The 8,383-nt window shown below is 53.6% G+C and overlaps 1 pseudogene; it reads left to right on the top strand.

Annotated features, from left to right (window-relative positions):
- The first annotated feature begins 301 nt into the window (after positions 1-301).
- LOC124028723 lies at positions 302-8,117 on the top strand (annotated as a pseudogene).
- Positions 8,118-8,383: the final 266 nt, after the last annotated feature.

The raw sequence follows: 8,383 nt of genomic DNA, 5'->3' as shown, positions 1-8,383 counted from the left end.
GTTATTCAGCTTGTATTTTTTCCGACAGGGTTCTCATTTATCTAATTATCTCCCCTCCCCCTCTCTCCTCCTCTCTCTCCTCTCCCCCCTCTCCCTCCTCTCCCCCTTCTCCCTCCTCTCCCCCCTTCTCCTCCTCTCCTCCCTTCCTCTCCTCTCCTCTCCCTCTCCCTCTCTCCCCTTCTCCCTCCTCTCCCCCTTCTCCCCTCCTCTCCCTCCTCTCCCCCTCTCCCCCTCTCCCCCTCTCCTCTCCCTCTCCCCTCTCCCTCCTCTCCCTCTCCCCCTCTCTCTCCTCTCCCCCCCTCTCCCTCCTCTCCCTCCTCCACAGTGTCTAAGAAAGTGGGGTTTCAGGCGTTGTGAGGATATCTGTTGGATCAAAACCAATAAGACCAACCCTGGAAAGACCAAAACCCTCGACCCTAAAGCTGTGTTTCAGAGAACCAAGGTAACACACACCATGACACACACACACCATGACCCTCGACCCTAAAGCTGTGTTTCAGAGAACCAAGGTAACACACACCATGACACACACACACCATGACACACACACACACCATGACACACACACACCATGACACCAACCCTGGAAAGACCAAAACCCTCGACTAAAGCTGTGTTTCAGAGAACCAAGGAAATGACACACACACACCATGACCCTCGACCCTAAAGCTGTGTTTCAGAGAACCAAGGTAACACACACCATGACACACACACACCATGACACACACACACACCATGACCATGACACCAACCCTGGAAAGACCAAAACCCTCGACCCTAAAGCTGTGTTTCAGAGAACCAAGGTAACACACACCAAGACACACACACCATGACACACACACACACCATGACACCAACCCTGGAAAGACAAAACCCACACCCTAAAGCTGTGTTTCAGAGAACCAAGGTAACACACACCATGACACACACACACCATGACACACACACACACACACACACCATGACACGCACACACACACACCATGACACACACACACCAGCGACACTAACACACACACACCAGCGACACCAACACACACACACACACCAGCGACACCAACACACACACACACACACCAGCGACACCAACACACACACACCAGCGACACCAACACACACACTGTCTCATGGCACAATTTACAGAAATGTACCATGATTTCTCTTATTTCTACCTCCCCCTCCTCCCCCTCCTCTCCCCCTCCCCTCTCCTCCCTCCCCCTCCCTCCTCTCCCTCTCTCCCCTCTCCTCCCCCTCCTCTCCTCCCCCTCCTCCCTCCCTCTTCCTCCTCCTCCCCCCCCTCCCTCCCTCTCCTCCCTCTCCTCTTCCCCCCTCCCTCTCCTCTTCCCCTCCCTCTCTCCCTCTCCTCTTCCCCTCTCCCCCTCTCCCTCTCCCCCTCTTCCCCCTCCTCTCTCCTCTTCCTCTCACCCCCTCTCCCTCTAGGAACACTGTCTAATGGGTATTAAAGGAACAGTCCGGCGGTCTACAGATGGGGATTTCATCCACGCCAACGTGGATATTGACCTGATTATTACCGAGGAGCCTGAGATCGGGAACGTGGAGAAACCGGTGGAGATATTTCATATCATAGAACACTTCTGTCTGGGAGACGAAGGCTCCACCTGTTTGGACGAGACTCTACCATCAGACCAGGTGGGTCCTCAGACCAGGTGGGTCATCAGACCAGGTGGGTCATCAGACCAGGTGGGGCATTAGACCAGGTGGGGCATTAGACCAGGTGGGGCATTAGACCAGTTGGGTCCTCAGACCAGGTGGGTCAACAGACCAGGTGGGACATCAGACCAGGTGGGGAGACGAAGATTCCACCTGTTTGACGAGACTCCACCATCAGACCAGGTGTGACGCTGCGGACTAGCTCAGTGCTGCCCCTCTCGTTGACTAGCTCAGTGCTGCCCTCTACTCAGTGCTGAGTTGACTAGCTCAGTGCTGCCCCCTCTACTCAGTGCTCTACTCAGTGCTGCCCCCTCTAGTTAGCTCAGTGGAGCTCAGCTGCCCCCCAGTTGACTAGCTCAGTGCTGCCCCCTCAGTTGACTAGCTCAGTGGACCCCTCTCGTTGACTAGCTCAGTGCTGACCCTCTCGTTGACTAGCTCAGTGCTGCCCCTCTAGTTGAGCTCAGTGCACTCTAGCTGACTAGCTCAGTGCTGCCCTCTAGTTGACCAGCTCAGTGCTGCCCCCTCTAGACTAGCTCAGTGCTGCCCTCTCGTTGACTAGCTCAGTGCTGGCTGACTAGCTCAGTGCTGACCCCTCTAGTTGACTCTAGCTCAGTGCTGCCCCCTCTCGTTGACTAGCTCAGTGCTGACCCCTCTAGTTGACTAGCTCAGTGCTGCCCTCTCGTTGACTAGCTCAGCCCCCTCTAGTTGACTAGCTCAGTGCTGCCCTCTCATTGACTAGCTCAGTGCTGCCCCCTCAGTTGACTAGCTCAGTGCTGCCCCCTCTCGTTGACTAGCTCAGTGCTGCCCCCTCTCGTTGACTAGCTCAGTGCTAGTTGACTAGCTCAGTGCTGCCCCCTCTAGGCTCAGTGCTGCCCCCTCTCGTTGACTAGCTCAGTGCTGCCCTCTCGTTGACTAGCTCAGTGCTGCCCCTCTAGTTGACTAGCTCAGTGCTGACCCCTCTAGTTGACTAGCTCAGTGCTGACCCCTCTAGTTGACTAGCTCAGTGCTGACCCCTCTAGTTGACTAGCTCAGTGCTGACCCCTCTAGTTGACTAGCTCAGTGCTGCCCTCTAGTTGACTAGCTCAGTGCTGCCCTCTCGTTGACTAGCACAGTGCTGCCCCCTCTACTCAGTGCTGCCCTCTCGTTGACTAGCTCAGTGCTGACCCCTCTAGTTGACTAGCTCAGTGCTGCCCCCCTTGGTTGATTAGCTCAGTGCTGCCCCCTCTAGTTGACTAGCTCAGTGCTGACCCCTCTAGTTGACTAGCTCAGTGCTGACCCCTCTAGTTGACTAGCTCAGTGCTGACCCCTCTAGTTGACTAGCTCAGTGCTGCCCCCCTCTCGTTGACTAGCTCAGTGCTGCCCCCTCTAGTTGACTAGCTCAGTGCTGCCCTCTAGTTGACTAGCTCAGTGCTGACCCCTCTCGTTGACTAGCTCAGTGAGTTGACTAGCTCAGTGCTGACCCCTCTCGTTGACTAGCTCAGTGCTGCCCCCTCTCGTTGACTAGCTCAGTGCTGCCCCTCTCGTTGACTCAGCTCAGTGCTGCCCTCTAGTTGACTAGCTCAGTGCTGCCCCCTCTAGTTGACTAGCTCAGTGCTGCCCCTCTAGTTGACTAGCTCAGTGCTGCCCCTCTACTCAGTGCTGCCCTCTCGTTGACTAGCTCAGTGCTGCCCCCTCTAGTTGACTAGCTCAGTGCTGCCCCTCTAGTTGACTAGCTCAGTGCTGCCCCTCTCGCTGACTAGCTCAGTGCTGCCCCTCTCGTTGACTAGCTCAGTGCTGCCCCCTCTCGTTGACTAGCTCAGTGCTGCCCCTCTCGTTGACTAGCTCAGTGCTGACCCCTCTCGTTGACTAGCTCAGTGCTGCCCCTCTAGTTGACTAGCTCAGTGCTGCCCCCTCTCGTTGACTAGCTCAGTGCTGCCCCCTCTAGTTGACTAGCTCAGTGCTGCCCCCTCTCGTTGACTAGCTCAGTGCTGCCCCCTCTAGTTGACTAGCTCAGTGCTGCCCCTCTCGCTGACTAGCTCAGTGCTGCCCCCTCTCGTTGACTAGCTCAGTGTGCAGTGCTGCCCCTCTCGTTGACTAGCTCAGTGCTGCCCCCTCTAGTTGACTAGCTCAGTGCTGCCCCTCTAGTTGTAGCTCAGTGCTGCCCCTCTAGTTGACTAGCTCAGTGCTGCCCCTCTCGTTGACTAGCTCAGTGCTGCCCCCTCTCGTTGACTAGCTCAGTGCTGCCCCCTCTAGTTGACTAGCTCAGTGCTGACCCCCTCTCGTTGACTAGCTCAGTGCTGCCCCCTCTAGTTGACTAGCTCAGTGCTGACCCCTCTCGTTGACTAGCTCAGTGCTGCCCCCTCTACTCAGTGCTGCCCCCTCTCGTTGACTAGCTCAGTGCTGCCCCTCTAGTTGACTAGCTCAGTGCTGCCCCCTCTAGTTGACTAGCTCAGTGCTGCCCCCTCTAGCTGCTAGCCAGTGCTGCCCCTCATTGACTAGCTCAGTGCTGCCCCCTCTCGTTGACTAGCTCAGTGCTGACAGTGTTGACTAGCTCAGGCTGCCCCCTCTCGTTGACTAGCTCAGTGCTGCCCCCTCTCGTTGACTAGCTCAGTGCTGCCCCCTCTAGTTGACTAGCTCAGTGCTGCCCCCTCTCATTGACTAACTCTAGTTGAAGGCTGACTGGGGTACTGCAGGCAAGCTCAGTGCTGCCCCCTCTCGTTGACTAACTCTAAATCAAATCAAATTTATTTATAAAGCCCTTCGTACATCAGCTGATATCTCAAAGTGCTGTACAGAAACCCAGCCTAAAACCCCAAACAGCAAACAATGCAGGTGTAAAAGCACGGTGGCTTGGAAAAACTCCCTAGAAAGGCCAAAACCTAGGAAGAAACCTAGAGAGGAACCAGGCTATGTGGGGTGGCCAGTCCTCTTCTGGCTGTGCTGGGTGGAGATTATAACAGAACATGACCAAGATGTTCAAATGTTCATAAATGACCAGCATGGTCGAATAATAACAAGGCAGAACAGTTGAAACTGGAGCAGCAGCACAGTCAGGTGGACTGGGGACAGCAAGGAGTCATCATGTCAGGTAGTCCTGGGGCATGGCCCTAGGGCTCAGGTCCTCCGAGAGAGAGAAAGAAAGAGAGAAGGAGAGAATTAGAGAACGCACACTTAGATTCACACAGGACACTGAATAGGACAGGAGAAGTACTCCAGATATAACAAACTGACCCTAGCCCCCCGACACATAAACTACTGCAGCATAAATACTGGAGGCTGAGACAGGAGGGGTCAGGAGACACTGTGGCCCCATCCGAGGACACCCCCGGGCAGGGCCAAACAGGAAGGATATAACCCCACCCACTTTGCCAAAGCACAGCCCCCACACCACTAGAGGGATATCTTCAACCACCAACTTACCATCCTGAGACAAGGCCGAGTATAGCCCACAAAGATCTTCACCACGGCACAACCCAAGGGGGGGCGCCAACCCAGACAGGCTGACCACAACAGTGAATCAACCCACTCAGGTGACGCACCCCCCCCCAGGGACGGCATGAGAGAGCCCCAGTAAGCCAGTGGAAAGAGGGGAACCGGCCAGGCAGAGACAGCAAGGGCGGTTCGTTGCTCCAGAGCCTTTCCGTTCACCTTCCCACTCCTGGGCCAGACTACACTCAATCATATGACCCACTGAAGAGATGAGTCTTCAGTAAATACTTAAAGGTTGAGACCGAGTTTGCGTCTCTGACATGGGTAGGCAGACCGTTCCATAAAAATGGAGCTCTATAGGAGAAAGCCCTGCCTCCAGCTGTTTGCTTAGAAATTCTAGGGACAGTAAGGAGGCCTGCGTCTTGTGACCGTAGCGTACGTGTAGGTATGTATGGCAGGACCAAATCAGAGAGATAGGTAGGAGCAAGCCCATGTAATGCTTTGTAGGTTAGCAGTAAAACCTTGAAATCAGCCCTTGCTTTGACAGGAAGCCAGTGTAGGGAGGCTAGCACTGGAGTAATATGATCACATTTTTTTGGTTCTAGTCAGGATTCTAGCAGCCGCATTTAGCACTAACTGAAGTTTATTTAGTGCTTTATCCGGATAGCTGGAAAGTAGAGCATTGCAGTAGTCTAATCTAGAAGTGACAAAAGCATGGATTAATTTTTCTGCATCATTTTTGGACAGAAAGTTTCTGATTTTTGCAATGTTACGTAAATGGAAAAAAGCTGTCCTTGAAATGGTCTTGATATGTTCTTCAAAAGAGAGATCAGGGTCCAGAGTAACGCCGAGGTCCTTCACAGTTTTATTTGAGACGACTGTACAACCATTAAGATTGATTGTCAGATTCAACAGAAGGTACTGCAGCATGTCATTACAAGTCCTTCTGTGTGCATTTTAAAAACTGTCTGACTGACGGACAGGTTGTGGTCCATTTATTTTGGTTAAATGTATTTCTATCTCTCTCACTCCCCCCCTCTCTCCCCTATCTCCTCCCTCTCTATCTCTCTTCTCCTCTCTGTCTCTTTCTCTCTCTCTCCTCCCCTCTCTATCTCTCTTCTCCTCTCTGTCTCTCTCTCTCTCTCTCCAGGGTGGTTGACAGTAGGTCCTACTCTGACCAACAGTAACTTCAACTCAGAGTCTTACTCCTCCCACTTCTCAATCACACAGTCTCACCTCTCAGGTAGGTCCTTAATCACACACACACACACACACACACCTCAATCTGTCTTGTCTGTTCTCTCTCCCTCTCCTCCATCTCTTCTCTCTCTCCTCCATCTCTTCTCTCTCCTCTCCCTCTCCTCCTCCATCTCATCTCTCTCTCCTCTCCCTCTCCTCCTCCATCTCTTCTCTCTCCTCCATCTCATCTCTCTCTCCTCTCCCTCTCCTCCTCCATCTCTTCTCTCTCCTCCATCTCATCTCTCTCTCCTCTCCCTCTCCTCCTCCATCTCTTCTCTCTCCTCCATCTCTCCTCTCTCTCCTCCATCTCTTCTCTCTCTCTCCTCTCTCTCCTCTCATCTCTCCTCTCTCTCCTCCATCTCTCTCCCTCTCCTCCATCTCTTCTCTCTCTCTCCTCTCCCTCTCCTCCATCTCATCTCTCTCCCTCTCCTCCATCTCTTCTCTCTCTCTCCTCTCCCTCTCCTTCATCTCTCTCTCCTCTCATCTCTCCTCTCTCTCCTCCATCTCTCTCACTCTCCTCTCATCTCTCCTCTCTCTCCTCTCATCTCTCTCACTCTCCTCTCATCTCTCTCTCTCTCCTCTCATCTCTCTCCCTCTCCTTCATCTCTCTCTCTCTCCTCCATCTCATCTCTCTCCCTCTCCTCCATCTCTTCTCTCTCTCTCCTCTCCCTCTCCTTCATCTCTCTCTCCTCTCATCTCTCCTCTCTCTCCTCCATCTCTCTCACTCTCCTCTCATCTCTCCTCTCTCTCCTCTCATCTCTCCTCTCTCTCCTCTCATCTCTCCTCTCTCTCCTCCATCTCTCTCTCTCTCCTCCATCTCATCTCTCTCCCTCTCCTTCATCTCTCTCTCTCTCCTCCATCTCATCTCTCTCTCTCTCCTCCATCTCATCTCTCTCCCTCTCCTCCATCTCATCTCTCTCTCTCTCTCTCATCTCTCCTCTCATCTCTCCTCTCATCTCTCCTCTCTCTCCCATCTCTTCTTCTCTTGTCTAATCCCTCTGTTCTCTCCTCTCTCTCTCCTCTCATCTCTCCTCTCATCTCTCCTCTCATCTCTCCTCTCTCCTCTCCTCTATCTCATCTCTTCTTCTCTTGTCTAATCCCTCTTTCTCTCCTCCATCTCTTCTTCTCTGGTCTAATCCCTCTGTTCTCTCCTCCATCTCTTCTTCTCTGGTCTAATCCCTCTGTTCTCTCCTCTCTCTCTCCTCCATCTCTTCTTCTCTGGTCTAATCCCTCTGTTCTCTCCTCTCTCTCTCCTCCATCTCTTCTTCTCTGGTCTAATCCCTCTGTTCTCTCCTCTTGATGTGTCCTCCAGGCTGTACGGAGGAGATAGAACGTCTGCGACCCAAGTCACCTCCCTCCAAGCTGAAGTCAGACCGTGGAGGGGGGTCATCCCGTGGGGGTCGGGGGGGTCCTAACGCCGGCCGTGGGGGGGACAGGGGCAGGGAGAGGAACAGGTCCTTTAGGGGGGACAGGGGAGGGTTCAGAGGGCGGGGGGGTCCACACCGCGGGTTCCCACCTCGCTAGGACGGGCAGACAGATTATACTGAGAGATGGTCGGACACTCGTATTCTGTACCCTCGTCCAGAAGTGTCCACTCCTTCTCTCCTCGTGATTGGTTGGTGCACCTGTCCGGTCCTTTTAAATCCACGTGGGGGAGTGAACACATGCACACTTCAGGAGGAGGAGCCCCTCCCACCTCTCTCACACACACACACACACACACACACACACACACACACACACACACACACACACACACACACACACACACACACACACACACACACACACACACACACACACACGCACACACACACACACACACACACACCTCTCCAGTCTCTCTCTCTCACACACACACACACACACACACACACACACACACACACACACACACACACACACACACACACACACACACACACACACACACACACACACACACACACACACACACACACACACACCTCTCCAGTCTCTCTCTCTCTCTCACACACACACACCTCTCCAGTCTCTCTCTCTCACACACACACACACCTCTCCAGTCTCTCTCTCTCACACACAC

This window comes from Oncorhynchus gorbuscha, unplaced genomic scaffold, assembly GCF_021184085.1.
Source record: "Oncorhynchus gorbuscha isolate QuinsamMale2020 ecotype Even-year unplaced genomic scaffold, OgorEven_v1.0 Un_scaffold_4718, whole genome shotgun sequence".
Taxonomy (NCBI): Eukaryota; Metazoa; Chordata; class Actinopteri; order Salmoniformes; family Salmonidae; genus Oncorhynchus; species Oncorhynchus gorbuscha.
This window is presented reverse-complemented; position numbering and strand designations above follow the sequence as displayed.